General features: G+C 42.3%; 1 protein-coding gene across 9 annotated transcripts in view; it reads left to right on the forward strand.

The window, feature by feature from the left end:
• The first annotated feature begins 3,436 nt into the window (after positions 1–3,436).
• HYCC1 (hyccin PI4KA lipid kinase complex subunit 1) overlaps positions 3,437–26,158 on the forward strand; it is an 84,550-nt gene continuing 61,828 nt past the window's right edge. For 2 of the 9 annotated variants that reach the window (XM_073333728.1, XM_073333737.1), the window contains exons 1-2: positions 15,734–18,674; positions 23,425–23,581. The gene's annotated coding sequence lies outside the window, so the exon portion shown is untranslated. Of the gene's footprint in view, positions 3,470–9,449; positions 10,036–15,731; positions 18,675–23,424; positions 23,582–26,158 lie in introns of those variants that run through there. The other 7 variants (XM_073333730.1, XM_073333729.1, XM_073333733.1 and 4 more) reach the window with 7 other exon arrangements.

Consider the following 26,158-nt stretch of genomic DNA (forward strand, 5'->3'; position numbering starts at 1 on the left):
GTGGACCATTAATAACAGTACAAAGCCACTATAGCTAGAAAAGCCATTTAAAATGCTTGAAGCACCAAAATAGTTTAAACAGTATTAAAACCTGTTGAGATAATACAAGGAAAACTAATTTATTTTGATAACATGACCTAAAATCTCAGTATTGTCAGTGTGAGAATATCCTATCACTTTATGGGATTCATAACACCATTACTTGTGTTAACTATTACAATCATAACTCTTCAGTGACAATAAAACTCATAATTGATTAGCTGCATTTAGGATTATGATCATGCTATACCAGTTTTGCAATTAATAGGTGCAATCAGGATGGTTGCTGCTTCTAAGTCACTTTCAAGCTATAGAATTAAAAATAAATCAAAATTCTCTCTCTTACCTCACTGTATGCAGGTGAAGTACCCACCATGCTCCTAGCCCAGTACACATACTGCAGCTGAATCTCCTCTCACTTACATATGTCTAAATTAGAAGACTCAAGCCCTGTTGGAGTTATTCAAATTTATCCTCTTCCTAAGATTAGTCTTTATTTTTAGCTTTACTGAACATAAACAACCACTTGGTTGTTCCAAAAACGATTCTCTCTAACAGTCCCCATTCCTCTTTACCATGGACTGTTGGGGTTGATAAGACCCACCTCTTCCGGCCAGCCTGAGTAAGGAAAATCACTGTATTTTTATCCCATGTCACAAAAACTACCACCCTATTAAATTAAGACTTTTCAGCGGTAACACACTAGGAGTGTGGCAGAGATGAATAACTGAGCAATGGAGGCATACGTAATTATAAATGAACAGGTCTTTAAAAGTAATCATAGATTTGATTGGAAACAAAATAATCTGATATACACATTGGATTATATGCTTCTACATGTATCTATGTCAAAACATCCAAGTATACATCCAGTTCAGCAAGTAAGATATGAATAGGTAAATACAGAGACCTGGCTAAGGCCCCAATTCTGCAACAAGATCCACACATCACACAGACATATGTTGAAGTTAGGGTGACCAGATGTCCCGATTTTTGGGTCTTTTTCTTATATAGGCTCCTATTACTCCCTACCCCCTGTCCTGATTTTTCACACTCGCTGTCTGGTCACCCTAGTTGAAGTCAACAGAGTTTTGTGTGAGCATAGGTATCTACTAGTGCAGGACCATAGGGTGTACTTCACCTCTTAATATTGTCCATATGATATATAAGGGCAGGGCTTTGAAATGAATAATTGTTTGAGAAAACAGTATTATAGAGTAAGTGTCAAAGGGCCCAATCCTGAATTCCAGTGCTGGGTCTGACACTGATTATCATTTAACTTTTGGCAAGTCAAAAATCTCTATGCCTTAGTTTTACCATGTGTAAAATTGCACTAACAACAGTGACTCATTTAATCCTTATAAATCCTTGAAATTACTGTGTAGATATATTTTCATGATTAATACATAATCTTTATAGCACTTTTACAAATGATAAAGTGCCTTCAATTTTATTTTAAATTAATTCTTCATGATCATCCAAATGGTTACTCATAAAAATAAATGACTGAGAAAAAAATTAATTTTGTCTTGTTCCTCACCACCGTAACAGCACTTAATTTTTCCTTTTTAAAAGTGAAGTATCTTTTCTTTTTACAGTGTAGGTTTTGGAATTACAGAGTGTCTGTGATAGAAGAAAGACTTATTTATGATTGATGCAAAGTTGAAATCATCCATCACAGTTGTTTCATTTCCAGGGGGTTGGTAAGAAGACACTACATATGCATATAAAAAAGTTGACAGCGCTGATCAACATTTAACATTTATTCTTTATAAATGGAAGAGATTAAAGGCGAGATGTTCTCATTAAGGCTTCTGAATGCACCACATAAGGGTCTGTCAGCATTTCCATTATAAGCATCTATTTGTCAGGGCTGTATAACTCATACTTCAGATCACTTTAGGTAATAATTTGCTTACATTGTCAACCCTATTATTATTTCTGAACAATTATCAAAATTGGTTGAGATATAGAGAACAGTAAAACAAGTATATGTGGCTGTTCATGCTACCCCACCAATGTGCCTGAACACTGACTTAAAGTTTAAATTGACACATTTCAGGCCTATTGGTCCTTAGTGGGGTTTTTAATTCATGAAAATTTTCCATCCTTTTTGAGCTCCAAATCTGAGACAATTTTTTTTAATCTTGAGTTAAGATTTCATTTTTGCCAAGTTGTATCCTAAAATGAAAGCATCAGTCCTTAAAGTGGATCAAGCTCTTTCAGTGTACTAATTTCTTCCTAAAATTTCATTACGATAATATTTTGTCTGAGTAAGAAATGTTTCCTGAACCTGTGGTGAATGAAATCAGGGAGCGTAGAGCTAATTGGTTATTATTAATAATTTATGTTACAATTTAAATGTACATGGTTCACATTATTTGGTAGCTAGTGTACTTGCCCTGATTTAAATGCACAACGAAAAGTAAGAGAACTAGGCAAAACAGAACATATAGGAATGGGTGTGTGACCACTACAGTTGCTATACTACATAGATTTCAGAGTAGCAGCCGTGTTAGTCTGTATTTGCAAAAAGAAAAGGAGTACTTGTGGCACCTTAGAGACTAACCAGTTTATTTGAGCATAAGCTTTCGTGAGAAGTGAGCTGTAGCAAGTCCTCCTTCATACTACATAGACTAGCTAGCTTTAAGAAGGGTTATTAAAGGAGGAGCTGGTATGTATTATACAGATAGAGCCTTGTAGTTCAGGGCAGGATCCCCAGTGGTTTGGGCCTATCTCTGTTTAAGAGTGAGGCTAAGGTAATGGATTTGCTTCCATTAGTTTCTCTGTAATCCACCCCATAATGTTGTCACGGCCTCTAATGTTTATGGGCTCCATCGTGTGAAGTGCTGAACCACTGCTGCAAGATGCTGAGCCCCTCCACTCCCTCCTCTGTAACAGCCATCCAGGCTCAGCATCTCACAGGATCACGTTCCCGTGTCACTATCAAGGCACCCGGGCCCCGTGTCCTGAGAGAACAGAGCAGCTGCACCCGCAGGGGGACGGCAAGGACACTCTCACCGCCCCTGACCCCAGAACCCTGGGGGCTGAATGGACCCTCTGCTATCAATCAGATGTCGAAAGAAGTCTGGAAACCACGCCCACAGCCTGTCCCGCCCACACACTCCGCCTCCTCCCTCTTCTCCCCCCACCCGCTCGAACAGGACAGCTCCAACCAGTGGAAAAAGGAGGGAGGAGCCCGTTCTAAATCCCACCCTCTGAGCCATCCCATAGGCTAGCGTGACTGCTCGCCGCCTCAGGATTGGCTGACGCCGCAGCCAGGCAGGGACAGGCTAGGCGGGGTTGGCCCCTTACTTTCCCCCGTCGGCGCCAGGCAGCCCCCGAGGCTAGTAAGTCAGTGAGCGGAGGAGCGGTGGCGTCTCGGGACGAGGGAGCGGCGGACCCCGGAGCCGCTGGGCGGGCGGGAGGGGTGAGTCTGACTAACGGGCGTTCGGGCTGAGGGAACTTTTCTTGGCGGGGCTGGGAGACTTTGGCCGTTGGGACTGTCGGAACCGCCGGGTAACGGCAGCGTGGGGAGCTACCGGCGGCCTCCCGGCTCCCTCCAGTCCCGCGTCCGAGAGCTGTCAGGCGCTCCCTGCAGCGGAGTTCCCCTCTCTTCCCCGCCGCCGCGCCTGGGGCTGAGCTGCCACTGCCCGACGGGCTTCAGGGTGCGGATGCCTGGTGCTGCCGCTGCCCCGGCCTGGCGCCCTGGGCTGGCCGTGCTGGGGCGCCCTGACCCGAGGCGGCGGGGACGGTCCCCCCGGCTCGAAGCCGGTTTGCGGAGCCTGCCGACCCCGCCTGGCCTGGGTCATCACAGCGGCGAGGACTGACCTGATCGCTCGTGCCGGGCTTGGGGCCGCGTGTTCCCGGCGCCCTGGCAGCGGGAAGCGAGAGGGTCTCTGCCCCAAGGCGTTTGCTGGGGCGCGCCCGGGCAGCGCCTGGGGCTGGCGGGGCTGGGAGCGCTGCCCCCGCTATGTGCCCGCACAGCGCCCCGACAGGCAGCTAGGGACCCCTCCCGGACAGATGGGAAAGCGGAGGCACAGGCAGCCTAAGCCACTTGCCCATCGTCTCACAACCGAGGAGTCTGGCGCAGCGGCCTGCGCGTGTTTCGCTTTAGGAGAGGGCTTGTGGAGTGTGTGTGTGTGTGTGTGTGTGTATGTTGCCTTGTGGCACTTTGATTATCAGCACTGGTGACTCTCTGATCTCTTGTTCACATCTTCACAGGTTGAGAGTCCCCGAGTCTCTTGGTCTCCTTTCACACAGAGATGGGGTCATGGGGAAGAGCTGGAGAGATAAGGGGATGGTCTTGCTGAGACTGCTTATTCATAAATAGCTGTACATATCCATCTTGCTTCACAAAACGTAGAAAAGACAGCTTGTGCCTTGGAGTGCTTGCAGTCTGCTACAGACAAGACAAAGACGGCTGCTGCTATTTATCTCTTCTGTTACACTAGGATGAGTGTTTCAGATGTCACTTGTGATGTGCTGTTACTTGTAGAATTTCTGCTTCTTATGCTCAGTTATTAGTCTCTACTTCCTCTGTCACTTCTGTTTGTGTTTTTGTTTAAGCATCTGTAATTATAACTTTTTATGGAAAGATTTAAAAGCGAATTTAGTGCTGTGCTGGTTACATTAGTGAAAATTAATCTGCTTTCATTAATCTCTCCACTGCTTTTCCTTTTCTGCATTGATTTCAATCCACTCAGGCACGGGATGTGAAGGTAGCAGAAAGAGCTGTAGTTGTTAGGTAGTAGGTGGCTGGGTTTGCCGCTATGCAGATTTCCTTATCCAGTTCTTGCATATTAAATTCAGGTAACTTAAATTTTGTGCTGTGTACTTAACATTTTTTGAAAGGCAGAGATCAATGTCTAGAGACTTTTAAAAAAAGTCTCTAACCCTGGAAACCACTGAACTTATCCCTCTTCTCATCTAATTGTATCTCTGCCTTGAAAAGCCTTTGGAAGGATTTTCCATTCAGAAGTGTCAGATGGCTGATTGCTATATTTTTACATATTTGGAGGGTTTGTGTGACTTCTCTGATTTGATACTAACTTTGGCAATTTAGATTGTTCACAGTGAAATGTTTTGGAAGTTAGTTCTTTGAGAAGAAGGAAATGGATGAGTAAAAGATGCAGGTGTCTGTAATGGCTACTTCTGAGTAGTCTTGATGACTGCAAGTTCAGACTTCAAAATAGGAACAAATAAATGATTTATTAAAGAATATTTGTGAAGCAGACTGTGATGTAATATTGGTAGTTATTTTAGTGAGATTTTACAAACATTGCTATTATAAAATAGGATGGTGGAAACTGACCCCTTTTGAAGGTTTTTCTTTTTACAGATTAGTGGTCTATTTTTGGGGTACAAGCTGATTTTAACAAATGAATACATACATTTGGAATATGCTTTAGTCCAGTGGTTCTCAATCTATTTACCATTGTGGGCTGCATATGCAGCTCTTTGTGTTATGTGCGTCACATCCATACAATGTATATACTACCTGTGTGGAGTTGAGGGTGTCACATGGGCCAGAGCTGTGTGCCGACTGGGCTGCCAGTGGGCTGTGGGTTGAGAAGCAGTGCTTTAGTCTGCTCTTCATAGAATATCTTTCCTCTAACATATCAGGTTTAGTTCTCTGTTGTTTTGCAAGTGAAATCTTTCTTCAATTTTGTTGCTTTGGCAATAGGGAATACCACTATAATGCTTTGGTTTAATTTCCAGAGTGTTTTAATTCCTAAGATGAAATTTTATTAAGAGTAAAATACTTTAAGTGTAATTTGAGGGACACAATTTCTTTGTCTTAATTTCTTTGGCATACTTTCCTTCATTGTAAGAAAACACAGCATAAATCTTTCTTCCAAAATGAAGATTTTATTTTTGTGTTGTACCAAACTAAGATTTTATTTTGTGTGTGATACCAAAAATACAAGTCACAAGATAACAAGTTTTTAACAAAGCTTATGGCAATCTTGAACTATAGTGTTTTGTTGGCTGTATTTCTAAGTGTAGTAGTTCTTTTGATTTCAGTATTGAGGTGCATTTTAATAGATAAAACTGTTAAAGGAATATCTTTTTTTCCTGTATTACGCTTTCACTGGTGGTAGTGATATATTTTTGGTCTGCCTGTTGGCTCCCCTCCCCCATTTCATTTTGTTTCTATCAAGAGATTGTGCCACAGGAAGATTGACAAATAAGCAGGAACAGCTGGATACTTACTTCCTTAAGCCCCAATCTTGTAAAGACTTTTAAACAAATGCTTAACTTTACTAACAGTGTATAAAGTTAAGCAGCGCATGTGCTTAAGTTGTTGTAAGATCAGGGACTTATGCCAACGTCTTGTTTGAACTGTGCTTAGCACAATGGGACTGGCCAGAACCCATGACTGGGGTGGCCCCCCATGGTACTGCAATACAAATTATTAATAATAGAACTGTTTTCTTTGTGTACAAAATTGAACGGTATTGTTGTGATATGTGCATGCCTTGGACATGTTCCTTTCAGGCAGGTGGTAACAGATGCTTATGTCTCTGTCTGGTCATTTTTGTGTTGTCTGCCTCACAACGAAAGGTTATTTGGATACTGAGCCAGGTGCCAGTCAAAAGGTTGCAAAATCTGCAAGAGAATCTACAGGAAGAAACAAAACAATAGAGAGGTGGGGAGTGACAGCCTGCTTATGAATGAAGTCAAAGGATGGGATTTGTATATATTGGGAGATAAGCTAACAGCATGCCTGCCTTGTGAAAGGAGAATCACAGCCTAGCATGTCTGTAAAATGCTGCAGGACCTTTGGGTGAGCATTACTCTACTCTACAAGACACCAAAGTATCTAGTTAATTAAGTCTAGGTCCTAGAATGTGTGTTAGGACTTTGTTTTATATGTAAACATTTGTTTTCAATGCTACTACTTGCTATTACTTGAATCTCTATGCTTTGTTAAATAAACTTATACTTGATTTCAATATAAATATATCTAAGTTCAGTGTGTTAAGTGGAGAGAGAATCTGAGGTGGAACTGGTAAAATGGGGCGCCCTGTTTCTTTAGAAGCAGCGAATTGGTTAATGCTGTGGGTATAATAACATAGGTCTTCCCCATGTTCAGTGGAACAGAGGCTGGACACTGAGCCCTTCGAGCATCTCCTTTGAGGGTTGGAGTGTGCATATTGCTAACCTGTAGAGTAACAGTGGAGCTGGTGAGGCCTAGAGAGAAGTGCTTGTGTTGCCTGTGGCCATTGGATTTGGGGATATGACCCACGGAAGGCACAAAGCTTCCTCATGCTAAGGTTATGTGGTAGTGAGGTGCCTCACAATCATGGGTACCCTGGGAAGCATTTTTACAATGTTGGCTAATGGGTTAGGAGAGAGCTTAGTGTTTCCCTTGATCTGCTAGCACATGTTAAAATTTTAGCTGTGTTGTACACATTATTAGAGAGAGGAGATGGGGGCAAAAAACATAACTGGTTTCAAGACTGACCTTGATAAGTTTAAGGGGGGGATCGTATGACTAGACTCCCTACAATAGCATGTAACTGATCTGCAACTGCTAGTAGCAAATATCTCCAGTGGCCAGTGATGGAACAATAAATAGAGAGGGATTTGAGTTACTACAGACAGTTTTCCCCAGGTGTCTGGCTGCTGGGTCTTGCTCATGAGCTCACTGTGTAACTGATCACCGTATTTGGGCTTGGGAAGGCATTTCCCCTGAGTCAGATTACATAGGTAAGAACGGCCATACTGGATCAGACCAAAGGTCTATCTAGCCCAGTATCCTGTCTTCTGACACTGGCCAATGCTAGGCGCCCCAGACGGAATGAACAGAACAAGTAATCATCAAGTGATCCATCCCCTGTTGCCCATTCCCAGCTTCTGGCAAACAGAGGCTAGGGACACCATCACTGCCCATTCTGGCTAATAGCCATTGATGGACCTATCCTCCATGAATTTATCTAGTTCTTTTTGGAACCCTGTTATAGTCTTGTTATAGTTTGGCAGAGACCCTGGGAGTTTTTCACTTTCCTCTGCAGCCAGGGTCACTTGCAGGTTTAAACTAGTGTAACTTGAAGTCTTTAAATCATGATTTGAGGATTTGAATAACTCAGCCAGAAGTTATTGGTCTATTACAGGAGTGGGTGGATGGGATTCTGTGGCCTGCAATGTGCAGGGGCTCGGAGTGGATGATCATGATGGTCTCTTCTGGCCTTAAAGTCCTATGATTCTCACCAACAGAAGTTGGTCCAATAAAAGATGTTACCTCATCCATCTTGTTGTCTCTCTAATATCCTGGGACCGACATGGCTACAACAACATTGTCTGCACAGAGATTTTACTTTTTGTACTAGGCCTGATCTACACCTAAAACTTAGGTGAATTCTTCCATCAACCTAGCTACTGCCTCTCAGAGAGATGGATTACCTACGTGAACGGGAAAAACACCATAAATTGCAGGAAGCATCTACATTAGAGTACTGTAGCTATGCAGCTGTAGTGTAGACATGGTGGTTAACCCATTAAAAATGCACCTTTTTTCCTAGTTAAGATGAGGCCTAAATGTATAGAATATATTTACTAATTATGCCTCCCATAATAGCAGATGCATAGTTTTGAGGAATTCGCATGAATTATAACAGGGAAAAACAATTTTAAAGCAGAGTTTTTCTTTAAAAGTTAAGGTATTGGGAGCACACTTGATACTTGAGCTTTTAAAATGAAATCTACATTTTTAATTGAAACTTGAATGTTAAAATTGCTGGATGTATTAAGTACACTAGAACTCGGGCACCTATCAGAATTACACTAGACACTCTCGAAAAATATGCTCTTGAAAAGACACTGCTCTTGTTCTGGACAATTTAAATTAATTGATCAGCTGACAATCATTAATGGATTGATCCCAAAGTCTTTATAGAAGGTAACACCCACTGGAGTCAATGTGGAATTTTGTCAATCTCGGGACCACAAGATTGTGCCCAAAATATGTTGTTTATGCAGGTAATGTGTGAATCACTGTGCTCTGGAGGGAGTATAATTCAAAGATTGGCATTAGTTGTCAAGCATTCTATCTTCCAGAAGTAATATGCATAAAGTTTAAACAAGATACTCTCAAATTGTATCGATATGAAGTACCATGATGTAATCATATAATTATACTTTATACTACTTTAAACAAGATGAAGTACAATTATACTACTTTATTTATAATTTTATAAATTGATTTATTTATAAAGTACAATTATACTACTTTAAACAAGATAAAGACAATTATACTTTATACTACTTTAAACAAGATACTCTCAAACTGTATTGATATGAAGTACCATGATATAATCATATAATTATACTTTATACTAATCTTTATACTGTACATGCTGCTTCTAACATTTTATTGGAATCTAGCAGGCAGGGTCCAAATTGTAGTTTCTTCTGTTTTTTCCCCTTAAATTTGGAAAACTGGCTCAACCAATGAGTATAAAGTAATTTACAATGGTGTAAGTGATATTATATAAAAGACTGTTTCCAATGCATGATGAGGATGTGGGTGAAAAGCAGATCTGACTTGATTCTCCTGGTGCTGTGTATTGGAAAATTATTTCTTAGAGATAGTATCAGATTACAATATGCTAACTGCTCAGCTAAATTGTGGGTTTTGACTTAATGCCATTGCACTTATTTATTATTAGTATTATAGAGGTGTCCAGAGGCCATAATTAAAATCAGGGCTCCCTCATGCTCAGTGATGTACAATCATATGTAAAAGACTATGAACTGTTTTAAGCAGGGACTGCCAAAATAATCAAGATGTAACTGGTGACTCTAGACCAGCATTGTAGAAATGACAATAATGGGGTAGTCATCTGTTTTTTAAACCTCATAATCCACTGTTTCTGCCTTAATTTATAGAATATCAGAAAGATTCTTTTTAAAGCTTACATCCTTTTTTTCCCTAGGCAAGGATGTGGAGATGTGTAAAGCCATTTTTAAGACTTCAGTAAAGGGTAACAGGTATGCACTGGCTGTTTGTGGGGAAACTAACTTAAATGTTTATCAGTATAATGAATTAGTCTGGACTTCAGTGACATTAAAATTTAAGCTCTGTATTTTACCTGCTTTTTTTTTCGTCTTCCAAGATCTTTGTATGGGATTTTCTTTGAATACAACTTTGTTTTTGTATAGTATGTGTGCATGCGTAGTGTCCTCTTGTACGGATGATTGGAGTCTGTCTTTTCCTTGGTGGCCTGTAAAGGATGTTTCTAAACTGATTTAGTGAAATTGGCACAACTTTTGTGTGTAGACTGTTTTACTTTAAGAAGAAAAGGAGTACTTGTGGCACCTTAGAGACTAACCAATTTATTTGAGCACAAGCTTTCGTGAGCTACAGCTCACTTCATCGGACCCCGCTCCATGGTGGGAGTTTGAGGGCCGGATTAAAATGTCTGAAGGACTGGATGTGGCCCCTGAGCCATAGATTGCCCACCCCTGGCTTAAAGGAAGGCACTTGGGTCTTGAGAGAAGAAGATTAGAACATCAGAGTTGTCTGAGACCTGGAAAGTTGGGGTCAAGTATGTGAGGTGCAGGAGAGAGCTGCCTGAGACTCTGACGGGAAGCAGCAAGAAAGGTGTTCCCTAAGACTGAACTTCAGGAGACCCAGTAGAGGGAACTAGCATAAATTGGTTAGTCTCTAAGGTGCCGCAAGTACTCCTTTTCTTTTTGCGAATACAGACTAACACAGCTGTTACTCTGAAACCTGTTTTACTTTAGAAATATTAGGGCTGTCATCTCTGGTCTTTCCCGGTTTTGCTGGAGTGAGAGCCCCTCTGCGAAAGGCACTTATGGAAGTTTATTTTGAGCTGTCACCTGAATTGAAGGAATAGAATGCTGATTCATTTAAAAAACAAAAACAAACCTCCTTTCAACAGGTATTAGGTATTGGAACTAAAGAGACATTGACAAACTATCCCCATATAGCATTTTTTTAACTGTCTCATTAACAATTCCTTGCTTCTCAAGTGCTTCAATTTCTTGTGATTTCGTTATTTGGCTAATGCTCCAGTTGACCATAGCCTTACAATCTGAACAAGATTTAAATTTCTTATTAAAAATGAAAGTAAGCGGAGGAGCATCCTCCCCCACCTCTTTAGGCTTTCTTTATACATAATAAACAAGTGAGAGGGCATAAGATCAATTTTTCCCATTTGATGGTGACTTTATTAAATGTGATCAATTTATTGGTGACTTTATTAAATGGGACTTATTTATGGAAGTTAGTCTTCATTGTGTAGGTACTTGTAAAGGTACTGTAAGCAACTTTATGGGTTTCTCTTACATTATTCCATTTGATGTCTTTGTTGACAAGTCAAGATATGATTAAAAATTGCAGAATATAAACACACAAGGGCAAATCTTTAACTGGTATCAAGTGTCATAGCTTCATTGATGTCAGTAGAACTATGACAACATACTCCAGCTGAGGCTCTGCCCCATCTGATGGAGTTTCACTAGTATCAAGCTAGAACTAGCTGCTGGCTGATACCTTGTCACAAGGTGACACTAGCTCTTTAAGAGGGAAGAGACCTGTGTACTTGTGACTGGTCAGAGGACCCCTTGTTAGGCTTAAAGTAGGGGTGGGCTAACTTTTTGGCCCAAGGGCCACATCTGGGTATGGAAATTGTATAGCGGGCCATGAATGCTCACAAAATTGGGGGTTGGGATGTGGGGGGGAGGGCTCTGGGGTGGGGCCAGAAATGAGGAGTTCAGAGTGTGGGAGGGGGCTCCGGACTGGGGCAGGGGGTTGGGGTGTGTGTGTGTGAGGGCTCCATGTGGGCTATGGCATGGGGCTGGGGATGAGGGGTTAGGGGTGCAAAAGGGTGCTCTGGGCTGAGACCGAGGGGCTCGGAGGGCAGGAGGGGGATCAGGGCTAGGGCAGGGGGTTGGGGCACAGGAGGGGGGTCAGGGGCGCAGGCTCTGGGTGGTGCTTACTTCAAGCAGCTCCCAGACGCAGAGGCATGTCCCCCCTCCAGCTTGTATGCGGAGGCATGGCCAGGCAACTCTGCGCTGCCCCGTCTGCAGGTGCTGCCCTTGCAGCTCCTGTTGGCTGCGGTTCCCAGCCAATGGGAACTGCGGGTGCAGCATTTGGGGCTGGGGCAGCATGCAGAGCTCCCTGGTTGCCCCTACGCTTAGGAGCCGGAGCGGGGACATGCCCCTGCTTTCCGGAGCTGAGTGGGGCAAGCCTTGGACCCCGCTCCCTGGTGGGAGTTTGAGGGCCAGATTAAAACGTCTGAAGGACTGGATGTGGCCCCTGAGCCATAGATTGCCCACCCCTGGCTTAAAGGAAGGCACTTGGGCCTTGAGAGAAGAAGATTAGAACGTCAGAGTTGTCTGAGACCTGGAAAGTTGGGGTCAAGTATGTGAGGTGCAGGAGAGAGCTGCCTGAGACTCGGACAGGAAGCAGCAAGAAAGGTGTTCCCTAAGACTGAACTTCAGGAGACCCAGTAGAGGGAACTAGCACAAAGTTTTTGATGGGAACTGATCAAAGCTGGGGATGCTTGATGAGCAGAAGGCTTGGGCAGTGGGCCCTAGGAAAAAGGGGTCTATCCAGCTTGGACAGGGGAAAGCAACCAGAATGAAAATTTATTGTGTAAGAGTGGATCTTTGCTGCAGAAATTGCAGCTTTTCCATCACTTTCTACCAATTTGGCAAGATTTCTGAATGGTAAGTTCTCTTTGTTTGACAGCATTAAATATTGTTTTCCCAATACCAGATAGGGATGACAGTTGCATTCTGTTAATGCACATACAGCTGGAAGCATTTTGCAGAAATCAGGTGGCATGTCTGAGGTGACACTTGTCAGTTAAGCTGGGAATGGTGCCTGTTTCAATCTACATGTTATCTGTGTGTTCCATTTTTGGAAAGTAGTGAACAGCCAGGACCAAAACGTGTACCAGGTGATCTAACTATTATGGCTTCTTTGATAGCAAGAGGCCCAAAAGCATATTGGCATAGATAGCATGCAGAAGCTTCTTTGCGTCTGCTTCCTCCTCAGTATTGTACAAGCCTTAAGCTTCTTCAAAACCTCTACTGGTAATGGACTTTGCTATTTCGACACAAGAAAAGCCTCCAACAAGTGAATTATACAAGTAAGTGCTTGTTAGATGCTACCTTTAGCAACATTTGCTATGGAGACACAGGCACTGGTGTTCACCAATCACTTGGCATATCTTACATTCAGCCTTAGAGCTGCCTGGCGCTGTCTTGCAGTTGTCAGAGTTTGACAGATATGACAACAATAAAACTTTTGATTATGGAATTAGCTTTGTCAAATCCTTTAAGGACCTGCCTCAAGTACTCAGCAGCCAACTCCTCAAATGTGAGGAATTAAGTCTCCAGTCATCATTTGTATGACTGCCATGGCATCTCTGATGTACACTGTGGTTTCTTTGTTGCATACTGGTAGCTCATGGATTATTTTGGCTTGAGCTTCCAGTTAATACCCTAATTCAGCCTTGTCTATTCTTATTAATCCATCAGCATGGAAGAGGGACATAGGCACAAGCCCTATTGGGTAACTAAGAATAGTTGCCTTTGAAGCATCTGTTCTGCATCTTGCAATTTCTGGACTGATAGCTTCTGGTGGTTGTCTTCTGTGAAATCGTCTTGGCTGTGTCAGCAGATGTTTTGATGCCAGATTTCTTGATGACTGAGGAAGCTGTGTCCCCCATCAGAATCAAGTGCACCTCTCTCAAATCTCTCCATTTTGTTTTTTACCAACATCTGCTATTTTCAGTTGAGACTCTTGTAGATCTGATGTCACATGCAGTCCAGTAAATACGTTGATAAGAACCTCTGGATGTGACTCAGGGTGAGATGAATTTGTCATATTGTTGTTGTGGTTGGTAAGAGCAGTAACCTGCACTTCATCCCTCTTCTGTGCAGAGGCAAGGACTTGTTTGTGGACTTTGTCTTCATTACTTCTTGGGACATTTCTTTCTTTCATAGCTTTTGAATATTCATAATATGAAGCTGTGTAGTGTCATCTTTGACACTAATACTGACCTGTGCATAAGAGTCACTGAATTAAAAACCTAATTTTAGAATATTTCAAAGACTAGTACTGCAGACATAGGCAATTACAAATTAAAATGTTCTACCGGGCAGACTAGATGCTACATTTGTATGTACAACAACTTATTAATGGAAGAGCATTACATTAAGAATTCATATACATTTGTAACTACCCATTATGCAGAACAATCTATGGGCACGCAGTGTTCTACTACTGTTGCACAACCTTCAGCATGAGACTAATCTGGTCAGCAAATTTCAACTGAATATATAGAAAATTATTATAGTCTTATGAGATACTTTTGACAATTAAGAATATGTGATGTGAAAACACTTCATATTAGTGTATCACAAAAATTGCCATTTTTGCCATGTGATAACCACCTTGATCATTTCTGGAAAAAATACTTGCCCATGCAAAACCAATAAAAATCTTAACACATTGTAGTTTTGGTAGCTTTGACCAATAAATGACACATTAAGGTGTTGAAATTAACTTAAACAGTAAGAATTGTAATCATAGCCATGTTGCAGTATTTCTGGAACTGTGCAAAAAAAAAAAGACACTTTCTCATTTTGGGTACCATTGTTTCACCTCACCTACAGGCTTATAGCACCACTTGACAGCTCCACATCCAACCTGATCAAAATGTATATAAAATAAACTCTCAAATGATATGATGTGGGTGTGTGTTAGGGTGTGCACATTACGCCCCAGAAATATCTCCCTTTTTGGAGAATTGCCTCATGCCTAATCGGGCTGGTTGTGTGTGACTTAAAAAAAACAACAAAAAACTACTGCATCTACTGCACAACATTAAAAACCAGTGAAATATTCTGGGTGTACTCTGTCAATTATGGTAAACTTTCGGTTCATGTCATGTTAATGTCCTGGATGCTGCTCTACTAGAACTGAATTTTTTCTTGCATTTTTTAAATCTACTGTGCAGTATCTGCCCTAATTGGAATTTCAGTCAGAACCAAAGACATAAAAAGTAGTAGGCAGGCTTAAAGTCTGGTAAAGTTGCTGTGTTTAGTTTTGGTCTTTGACAGGCATTTCTTTGCATTCATCACCATGTTAACTAGTGAGCACTTGATTGCCTGAGGCATTACAACTGGAAAGAGTGACCAAAAATATAGTGTGTCTTGGATTGCAAATGAATATTACAAGGAAGCAAGTGTTAACATCTGGGACACAGCCTATTGTAGTCATCATAGTAGTGGCAAGGAATAGGTGATGGGTTCTGTTTCAGTGACTTTCTGTGCAGGTATTTTTGTGATTTTAAGATTACTGGGAGTAGAATTGGGTTGTTTGTCAAGTTAGTGACCTATCCATGACTTTTACTATATAGCCCTAACTAAAACTCTAGGTGGGGGGGCCATGGGTGCTCGGGGGCGCTGGTGCTGGGGGGTGGGCAGGTGGGAAGGGCTGGCAGGCTCCCTACTCACCTCTGTGTGTCCCTGCATCTTCTAGGCAGCAGAGGTGCCGGGGGCTCTGTGTGCTACTCCCACCGCAAGTGCTGGCTACGCAGCTCCCATTGGCCAGGAACCACAGCACATGGAGCCCCCTGGCCCCTCTGCCTCAGAGTTGCAGGGAGATGCCAGTGGGAGCTGGGGAGCCCCCCACCTCGAGGTAAGCATCATCCTAGCCCTGAGCCCAGCACTGGCTGCTGCAGAGGTCAGGGACAGTCACGGAATCTGTGACCTCCATGACAGACTTGCAGCCTTACTCATAGTAACAGTCTATCAAAGGTGGAGCCACCAAGATAGCATGTGAAAAGTAGACAATCTCTTAATCCTATTACATTTTATGGATTGAGACGGTGAGTGGAGGCTCAAATAGGTACTACAGAAAGAGGAAACTAAATGGCCACTGTTGTGGAGGATATGACCTAGCGAGAGGAAGATTGAAAGTTGGTTATCTCTCAAGAAGACATTTTCCTCCCTATTTGACCCCCTGAAAAAATACTGCATGGAAAGCATGGCAGAGAAATTAAAATAAAAGTAATATGGCTAAACAGCTACGCTAGTGAAGGCATTTTTATATATGCTTATTAGCTTCCTTTGTTTTTTGTGGATGTACATTCATTCTGTATAAGAGGTAAGTTGGCTTTTTTTTCTTTAAAGTTAGAAGTTAACCTTTCAATTAAAACAGCACAGTATGGTTTGAAGCACTGCACAAATACTAATTAATTCACTTCAATGCTAAAACCATGCTGTCTCTTATGGCTTCCTGTTGTTTGCACTGGATAAATGTTTGTGCTTCACCAAGGCATTAACTTCATCCTGATGATGGATTGTGTATAAAAAACAGCTTCACCTTGTAAAAAATTAATAGAGGCACTTAAGATTATTACACGAAACAGGAAGCCTTTAGGGAATCTTACTAAAAGTCCCATTTTAACACAAAATCACTTAATTGCTTTTCTTTTATTTCAAAATACGGTAAATCGAAATTATAATTTCCCTACTGGAGAATTTCACTTACAGCAATAGTGTAAAATCCCTTAAACCTAACAAGTATATTCTGGAATTAATTTATGTAATTTGCACTATTAAAATAACTTAAAGCCATTTTGAGTAACACACACAGTATAGAATTAAATGAAACTCTAACTCCGATGTCAGAGTAATACAAAAAAACCCCCACTTTCCTCATTTTGACTTTTTCTGTTTTCAGTTTCAAAAGAGTACTTGTAGAGTATTATTTGGCATTCAAAACTTTAAAAGTTAGCTTAGCTTTTTAGTTTTAAACTGACCTAATAAAACATGGTTTTGAAATATTTCCAATATAAGGAAACTGTTAGAGCATTTCAGATTTTAATTCTATTTTAATATGCAAATTATCTCTTCTGGACATGTGGAGAGGAAAGGAGATTTGAATTATTGAAGAGCTACAGATATTTTCAAACATCAGTGAATCTCAGAAGGCACAATGGTTATGCTCTATTAATATAGACCTTGGGATGTGGAAGTGTCTCTTGATAAAGTAGTTTTTGTTTTGTTGGGTTTTTTTTATACAAACGAGAACTTTTCTAGTAACTACTTCTTAGAAACACTTCCTTCTTAGTGGTAATTTAACAGAAAGCCACAATACAGTCGACATCAAGGGAGAAAATGGGTCATATGATTAGGTTGCAACATCAATCATTCTGAGCTGGGATTAGGGATTTGAGAGGTGTGGAGTGGGAGAGAGGATGTGAGGTCGAGAAATAGATAATGGGTCATCCTTCCGCTCTTAGTACTTAAGCACAAGACTGAAAGTTAGGCACTTCACCAGTCCTTGCAGTAGTTTGGGAGTACGCAGTAGTTTGGGAGTACACACTAGTGATGAGATAATTTAGAATCTGCCCTACCATTTAGGTGTAGCAGCTCATTTTTGGCTGAGTAATTTCCTCTGATAATAGCAAAGGTCATTATAAGATATGCCACCTGCTATCTTCTTGGAGTAGTCATTTACGTACAGATAACATACCTTACAGACTGTATAAGTCTGAGAAGGAATTTTATTCCTAAAATGTCCTTTCAGTGGCATTGTAAATACAATTAACTCTTTATTTATTTATTTACCAAATTATTTTAATAATATTGTGGAACATAGCTTGCACTGTCTGAAGTACAGAGAAATTTTTGGTGACTCATGTTTCTTTGTGGCCTATACAAAAAAGGAAACAACTATCTTGTAAAAATATTGCCAATGTTCTTTTAATATGGGAACACTACTGCTATATCCAGTGCCCTTCAAAGGTTAAGACAACTTTAAAAAACTGAAAAGATTTTTGTGTGCCAAGGTCCGAGTTCAAGGTGCTGTTTCTTCTGTTTGCAACAGATAAAAGTACCACTTAAAGGGGGAGCAGCATTTATCAACTATTCAGGGACTGTTGTTTTCCTGCAACTTAGTTCTCCTATGTCAATAAAGTATTTTCTTTTAAAATATGTTTAACTCAAGCCTACTAATGTATTCATACATAAACATTTTTTATACAGCACTAACAGTATTTATAAATCAAAGATGGTCTAGAGCTTATCTTGTATTTACAGAGGTTTGGACAGTATTCAGTCATCTGTGTTCATGAAGCTATGTCCAAGGAAGTTAAGTAGAGAAATTTATGCTTGTCTCCCCTTCACTTAATTGAACCATTGTAGTTCCTCCTGAATGTGGTAACAAAAATGGTGTATGAACTTAGAAGCAGCACAGGATTCAGATATCTTTTGTTTTCATATGAAGAAGGAACCACAGAAGGTAAAATGGAGTGCATATTTAACCTTTTTTTAGTGGTACAGTGAAATAAATTTGTAAATGTTAAATTCAGACATGGGGGGCGGGGAGGGAGTATTGAAATGAAACTAGATCAATTCTTATTGCTATCTTGCTTTTTCCCTTAGCCTGCATCTGAAGTAGAGGTAGAATTTAGCTTCTACCTCACAAAAGTATGAACACTAGCTATTTTTATACCCTTTGGTTGGAATTTTATTTCTGCTCTTAGAAACCAATAATTTCTATTGTCTATCTTTAGCAGTCAAGCTAGCCTCTGAATCAAACTGGGGAATATGAACAAGATGTTAATTAGGTGATAACACTAGTAAGTACCAGATTTTGCCACTCTTAACTCTTTTTAAGGAGTTGCACTGAAATCAGTATGATTGAGTAAGGTCCTATTCAGTGTGAGTAAGGCCCTGTCTACTCTAGTGAATTGGAATACAGTAAGGCCCTGTCTACGCTAGTGAATACACTAGTGAACTACCCTGTCCTGATGCAGCTGTGCCACTGTAAGATCGCTCATGTAGCCACTCTATGCCGGCGAGAAAGAGCTCTTCCCATACAGCAATCAGATCCAGTGTCCCATTTGCTCCATGCTGGAGCTTGTTTGCGATTCTGGGACTGCATGGTCACCTGTTCTGCTGAGCTCACCACGCTGACCAAACAGGAAACGAAATTCAAAGTTCCTGGGGCTTTTCCTGTGTACCTGGCTAGTGCATCGGAATTGAAAGTGCTGTCCAGAGTGGTCACATTGGAGCACTCTGGGATAGCTCCCGGAGGCCAATGCCATCAAATTTCACAGTGCTGCATCTACAATACCCCAACTTCGACCCAGGAAGGTCAATTTTTAGTGCTACTTCCCTCGTCAGGGAGGAGTACGGCAATCAATTTTAAGAGCCCTTTAGGTCGGCGGAACGGGATTGGTTGTGTAGATTCATTCCTTATAAAATCGACCTAACACAGCTAAATTCAACCTAACTTTGTAGTGTAGACCAGGCCTCAGTCTCTAAACTTGTGAAATAGCTGTTAGAAAGGCACCATGAAAGCAATAAGGGGGTTGTTTAACCATTTTTTTTGAGGAAAATCTGTCATTATTTATGAACCAGTAGGCAGCGTGGCAGTGCTTATCTCCTCCTCTCCCCCTTCACTTTGAGAGGCTAATGGTAAGTTCTGTCAACTTAGTGCAAAGAACAAAAGGAAATACTGTGAAATTTAAGGATTCCCCAACCGAATGTTTTTTAATATAGCTGTCCCCCTATGTTGACAAAGCTTATCTCTGTCTAATGTAGAAGTTTACTTTGGTATGTCATTTTACTGGGCTACCAAAACACAGGCTGTGTGGAAGATCACATCAAAACTTTCTCACAATTCTAGATCAGAAAAAGTGGTAGAATACTCGTATTGGGAACATCTCCATTATCCCTGCCCTCTTCACATATGCTTTGGGAGAAGTTCTGGAATGGAAAGACTGCATTGCTCATGTATAAAATTATTCAAGGAGAACAATTCTGTGAATAAGTGGACGACATTTGGTGATATGGAGTTGGCAGAATGTTCATTTTATAAATATGAAATATGGCTCTGGCAAAAGGGTCAAAATGAAAATCATTGCCAAAAATTGATTTGGAAAAGGACTAATGTGTCTGAGTTCTAGGGGGAAAAGTGAGCCTAGGCAAAACAGTAATGACTTATCTGACAAGAGCTAATTAGAGTAATTTGGATTCACATGTAATCTAATGTGTCTTCTCTTTTCCTTGATCATTCTCAGTCTCCTCCCCTCCATTTTATTAATCCAGAAATACAACTTTTCCCACTAGTTCTAAAACTGGATCCACTGCTTGTATTTATGCAGTACTACCAGTGTTAATTGCTGCTTGATATTTATTTTTGCAGCATACAAATTATAGTGGCATCCTGACTATAGTGACTAAGGCCTGGTCTACACTAGAAAAATCCACACTCCAGAGCAGCATAGTTAAGATGAACAAAGTCCCCCCTCCCCGTAGACAGCTCTGGGCTGACAGAACTGAAGAATTCTTCCATTGACCTAGCTACCACAAAATCTACTAAACTCCCCTCCCAAAAAACAGAGTCCAGAGTAGCAAAGGATGGATTCTCCAAGAAAACCTGAAAGTTTAAAAAGATCTCACTAAGAAGAATGTTTCTGGCTGACAGCATGGAGAACCCTCTCTCTCCAAGTGAACACATGGCAGACAAATGAGGCAGAAATGCCAGAGCTGAAGATCATCAAATGTCTACCAAAGACTACAGTCTGCAGATCTCTGAGTTTATTAAGGCCATTAGAGATGATCTGACAATCAAGCTTCTTGAGGTAAAGAAAGAAGTTGCTAACTTGAGAGAGAGAGTGTCCATGTATGCCTACACATGAGTTAGATGTCTGCAGCTGATCTGTGCCCACTGACTCAGCCTGAGCCCCACAAGCCTAAGGGGCTGTTTAATTGTGGTGTAGATGTTCGAGCTTGCAATGCAGCCTGACGTCTGAAGCTCTCCCACCTTGCAGGGTCCTAGAGCCTGGGCTCCAGCCTGAGCCTGAACATCTGCATTACAGCCTTTAGCCTGAGTCCCTTAGCCTGAGCTAGCTGGCATGGGTCAGCTGTGAGTTTTTACTTTCAGTGTGGACATACCCAGTGCTAGAGACTAAGAACAAAAGAACGGACATACTGGGTCAGACCAAAGGTCCATCTAGCCCAGTATCCTGTCTTCCGAAAGTAGCCAGTGCCAGGTTCCCCAGAGGGAATGAACAGGTAATCATCAAGTGATCCATCCCCTGTTGCCCATTTTCCAGCTTCTGGCAAACAGATGCTAGGGGCACCATCCCTGCCCATCCTGGCTAATAGCCATTGATGGACCTATCCTCCATGAATTTTATCTAGTTCTTTTTGGAACCCTGTTATAGTCTTGGCCTTCACAACATCCTCTGGCAAAGAGTTCCACCGGTTGACTGTGCGTTGTGTGAAAAAAATATTTCCTTTTGTTTGTTTTAAACCTGCTGACTTAAAAGAAGCAGGTGAGAGAGAAACAGAGCTTCATTTAGTGATGAAGCAAAGAGAAAAAGATGCAGCTTCAATTGGATGATATAGAAAACCAATCAACAAGGAACATCATCAAAATTAAGGGACTGCCTGAAAAAGTGTAATGAGGAAACATAATCTAGTATGTAAAAACTTTTAATTGTGGGAGATATTACATCTTAGCTCTCTGGAAGAGGTAAAAGTGGAAAGAGGACGTGGAGCGCTACTTGCCTGATCTGGGCTTCGTCATAATAACTAATCCCAGATGGCTAATTGTGAAACATCATGATTATCAGCAGAAAAATTTAATTATGAAAAAAGGCACAGCGCATTCAGCGCTCATCACAAGTTGCAAATTTGAGTGCCTTTTTTTCATGACCTCTCTGCCCTAACTTAAAAAAAAAAAAAAAAAAAAGAGAGAGTGAGCACTGGGGGAAATAGAGCAGCACTCAGAAGGACAGCTATCTGCTACAGATTGCTATTTAAATTGTCATTCAAAATCAGTGTAATACAATAAGAGATTGTAAACAAGGAAAAATACACTCTAGTCAGTTTGGACAGAAATCCAAATTTCAGATGTACAAGACGACTTTCCAGAGGTAGTAACTTTAGATAAGCTACTAAACATTCTTAGAAAATGGTGAAACACAGGAAAAAGCAGACAGAAAAAGAAAAGACAAAAGACTCTGGAGACCATATTGGCAATGGAAGTGAAGTTGAACAAGAGAACTCAGATATCTGAGTAGTAATCGAAAACCCTAATCTGAAGGGACTTCTTGGGAGTCACCAGGAATGAACAGCCAAACAGTAGCTCAGTTAATGTTATAAAGAAAATAGTACAAAGTTCACTTTAATTGGGGTGGTCAGTAATAGCTGTGTGTTTTGAATTTTAAAATGTAGAGGAAATAAAGGACAATAAGAAGGGAATGGGGAAGGGATTTCAAGGTTGGAGAAGATTGGGGGGGAATAAAAAAGAGAAGGGACGGGAAGGAGCCATTAGGGGTTTTGTTTGAATCCTCCACATAACTCAAATGTCAGATGGTAATCTATTCCTATGGGTGAGGTCAAGGTCCCACATATGGAGAATGTACCTCCTTTGGATTGCAAGAGGAGCAGCCCAATTGCTGATGGGGAAAGTACAGGGGTTCCAGGTTCAGCAAAGCAGTTTTTTGAGGACTGTTTTATGTGTTATGTTGATATTTTGTTTGTGGATTTAGAGTAAGGGGAATGCAAAAAAGGAGAGGGAACAGGGAAGGCAAGGGGGAATTTAATACAAAACATGGATATGGAAGTTTCCAAACAGAAACTAAGCCATATTCAGGCATGCAATAGTGAATGCAACTTAGCCCTGGTCTACACTACAAGTTTAGGTTGAATTTAGCAGCATTAGATCAATTTAACCCTGCACCCGTCCACTCAAAGCCATTTTTGTCAACTTAAAGGGCTCTTAAAATTGATTTCTGTACTCCTCCCCGACGAGGGGATTAGCACTGAAATAGACATCGCCGGGTCGAATTTGGGGTAGTGTGGATGCCATTTGATGGTATTGGCCTCCGGGAGCTATCCCAGAGTGCTCCATTGTGACTGCTCTGGATAGCACTTTCAACTCAGATGCACTAGCCAGGTACACAGGAAAAGCACCAGGAACTTTTGAATTTCATTTCCTGTTCGGCCAGTGTGGCGTGACCATGCAGAGCTCATCAGCAGAGGTGACCATTCAGTCCCAGAATCACAAAAGAGCTCCAGCATGGACTAAATGGGAGGTACTGGATCTGATCGTTGTATGGGGAGACTAATCCGTGCTATCAGAACTCCGTTCCAAAGACAAAATGCCAAAATATTTGAAAAAATCTCCAAGGGTATGAAGGACAGAGACTCACAGCAGTGCCATGTGAAAATTAAGGAGCTCAAGCAAGCCTGCCAAAAAAACGAAACAGGCAAACAGCCGCTCCAGGTCAGAACCCCAGAAATGCCGCTTCTATGATGAGCTCCATGCAATTCTAGGTGGTGCCCTTACCACTACCCCACCCCTGTACATAGATTCCTGCAAGGGGGGAGTCTCATGCAACAGAGATGAGGATTTTGGGGATGAGGAAGATGACCGTTCTCCCCGACAGTCAGGAACTGTTTATCACTCTGGAGCCAATACCCTCCCACGGCGGGCTCCCGGACCTTGAAGGTGGAGAAGGCACCTCTGGTGAGTGTACCTTTTGTAAACATAATACATGGTTTAAAACCAAGCATGTTTAATGATTAATTTTCCCTGAAGACTTGGGATGCTACTGGAAAAGTCTGTTAACGTGTCTGGGGATGGAGCGGAAATCCTCCAGGGACATCTCAATGAAGCTCTCTTGGAGGTACTCCCAAAGCCTTTGCAAAAGGTTTCTGGGGAGGGCGACCTTATTCCGTCCTCCATGGTAGGACGCTTTATGATTCCAGGCCAGTAGCACATAGTCTGGAATCATTGCATAACAAAGCGTGGCAGCATGTGGTCCCGGTGTTTGCTGACATTCAAGCAACATCTGTTCTTTATCTCTCTGTGTTATCCTCAGGGGAATGATATCATTCTTGGTCACCTGGTTGAAATAGGGGAATTTTATTAAGGGGACATTCAGAGGTGGCCATTCCTGCTGGGATGTTTGCCTGTGGCTGAAAAGAAATCACCCCTGCTTTTAGCAACGTGGTAGAGGGGGGCCCGTTCACTCTGAGCTGTTTGCGTTTGGCTGGCAGGGATCTTCCCGATACTAGTCACGCAGTGGGAGGAGGGGTGAAGTGATCATCCCAGAGAACTTTAGTTGGGTTTGTGCTGCACTTTAACCCGAAAACCGCAGCCCCTCCTTTTAAATGGCCAACCCAATGGGTGCTTGGTATGGGAAAGGAGGGCGCTGCTGTTTGAAACCATTCACCGTAAATGAGTCTACCCATTGTTCTCTAAAATGCCCTTTTCAATACTGCTCTCCCTTTTTTCCCCTCCCACAGCTGCAAATGTTTCAACCCTCCCCCTATCATCTCCGTCCCAGCTAGCGCAGATAAGGAGGCGAAAAAAACGCACTCGCGATGAAATGCTCTCTGAGCTCATGTAGTCCTCCCGCACTAAAAGAGCTCAGCAGAATGCGTGGAGGCAGACAATTACAGAGTCCAGGAAAGCAGAGAATGAACACGAGGAGAGGTGTCAGGAGCAAGATAATAGGTGGCGGCAGCATGATGAGAGGAGGCAATGCTGAGGCTACTGGAGGATCAAACTGATGTGCTCTGGCATATGGTTGAGCTGCAGGAAAGGCAGCATGAGCACAGACCACTGCTGAAGCCTCTGTGTAACCGCCCACTCTCCTCCCCAAGTTCCATAGCCTCCTCACCCAGATGCCTAAGAATGCGGGGGTGGTGGTGCACGGGCAGCTCTGGGCACCCAACCACTCCACCCCAGAGGACTGCCCAAGCAACAGAAGGCTGGCATTCAATAAGTTTTGAAGTGCAGTGTGGCCTTGTCCTTCCCTCCTCTCCCACCTCTCCTGGGCTACCTTGGCAGTTATCTCCCTATTTGTGTGACGAATTAATAAAGAATGCATGAATTTGAAACAACAGTGACTTTATTGCCTCTGCAAGTGGTGATCGAACGGGAGAAGGGAGGGTGGTTGGCTTACAGGGAAGTAGAGTGAACCAAGGGGGTGGGTTTTCATCAAGGAGAAACAAATAGAACTGTCACACCGTAGCCTGGCCAGTCATGAAACTAGTTTTCAAAGCTTCTCTGATGTGCAGCGCACCCTGCTGTGCTCCTCTAACTGTCTGTCTGGCTGCGTGTAATCAGCGGCCAGGCGATTTGCCTCAACCTCCCACCCTGCCATAAACGTCTTCCCCCTTACTCTCACAGATATTGTGTAGCACACAGCAAGCAGTAATAACAATGGGAATAGTGGTTTCGCCTAGGTCTGAGTCAGTAAACTGCGCCAGCGCGCTTTTAAATGCCCAAATGCATATTCTACCACCGTTCTGCACTTGCTCAGCCTATAGTTGAACAGCTCCTGACTACTGTCCAGGGTGCCTGTGTATGGCTTCATGAGCCATGGCATTAAGGGGTAGGCTGGGTCCCCAAGGATAACTATAGGCATTTCAACATCCTCAACAGTTATTTTCTGGTCTGGAAAGTAAGTCCCTTTCTGCAGCTGTTCATACAGACCAGAGTTCCTGAAGATGCGAGCATCATGTACCTTTCCTGGCCATCCCACGTTGATGTTGGTGAAACGTCCCTTGTAATCCACCAGTGCTTGCAACACCATTGAAAAGTACCCCATTTGGTTTATGTACTGGCTGCCAAGGTGGTCCAGTCCCAAGATAGGGATATGTGTTCCGTCTGTCGCCCCACCACAGTTAGGGAACCCCATTGCAGCAAAGCCATCCACTATGACCTGCACATTTCCCAGAGTCACTACCCTTGATAGCAGCAGCTCAGTGATTGTGTTGGCTACTTGGATCACAGCACCCCCCACAGTAGATTTGCCACTCCAGATTTGATTCCCAACTGACCAGTAGCTGTCTGGTGTTGCAAGCTTCCAGAGGGCTATCGCCACTTGCTTGTGAACTGTGAAGGCTGCTCTCATCTTCGTATTCTTGCACATCAGGGCAGGGGAAAGCAAGTCACAAATTTCCATGAAAGTGCCCTTATGCATGCAAAAGTTTCGTAGCCACTAAGAATTGTCCCAGACCCACAACACTATGCGGTCCCACCAGTCTGTGCTTGTTTCCCTGAGCCCAGAATCGGCATTCCATGCTATGAACC

The sequence above is a fragment of the Lepidochelys kempii genome, chromosome 2 (genome assembly GCF_965140265.1).
Source record: "Lepidochelys kempii isolate rLepKem1 chromosome 2, rLepKem1.hap2, whole genome shotgun sequence".
NCBI lineage: Eukaryota > Metazoa > Chordata > Testudines > Cheloniidae > Lepidochelys > Lepidochelys kempii.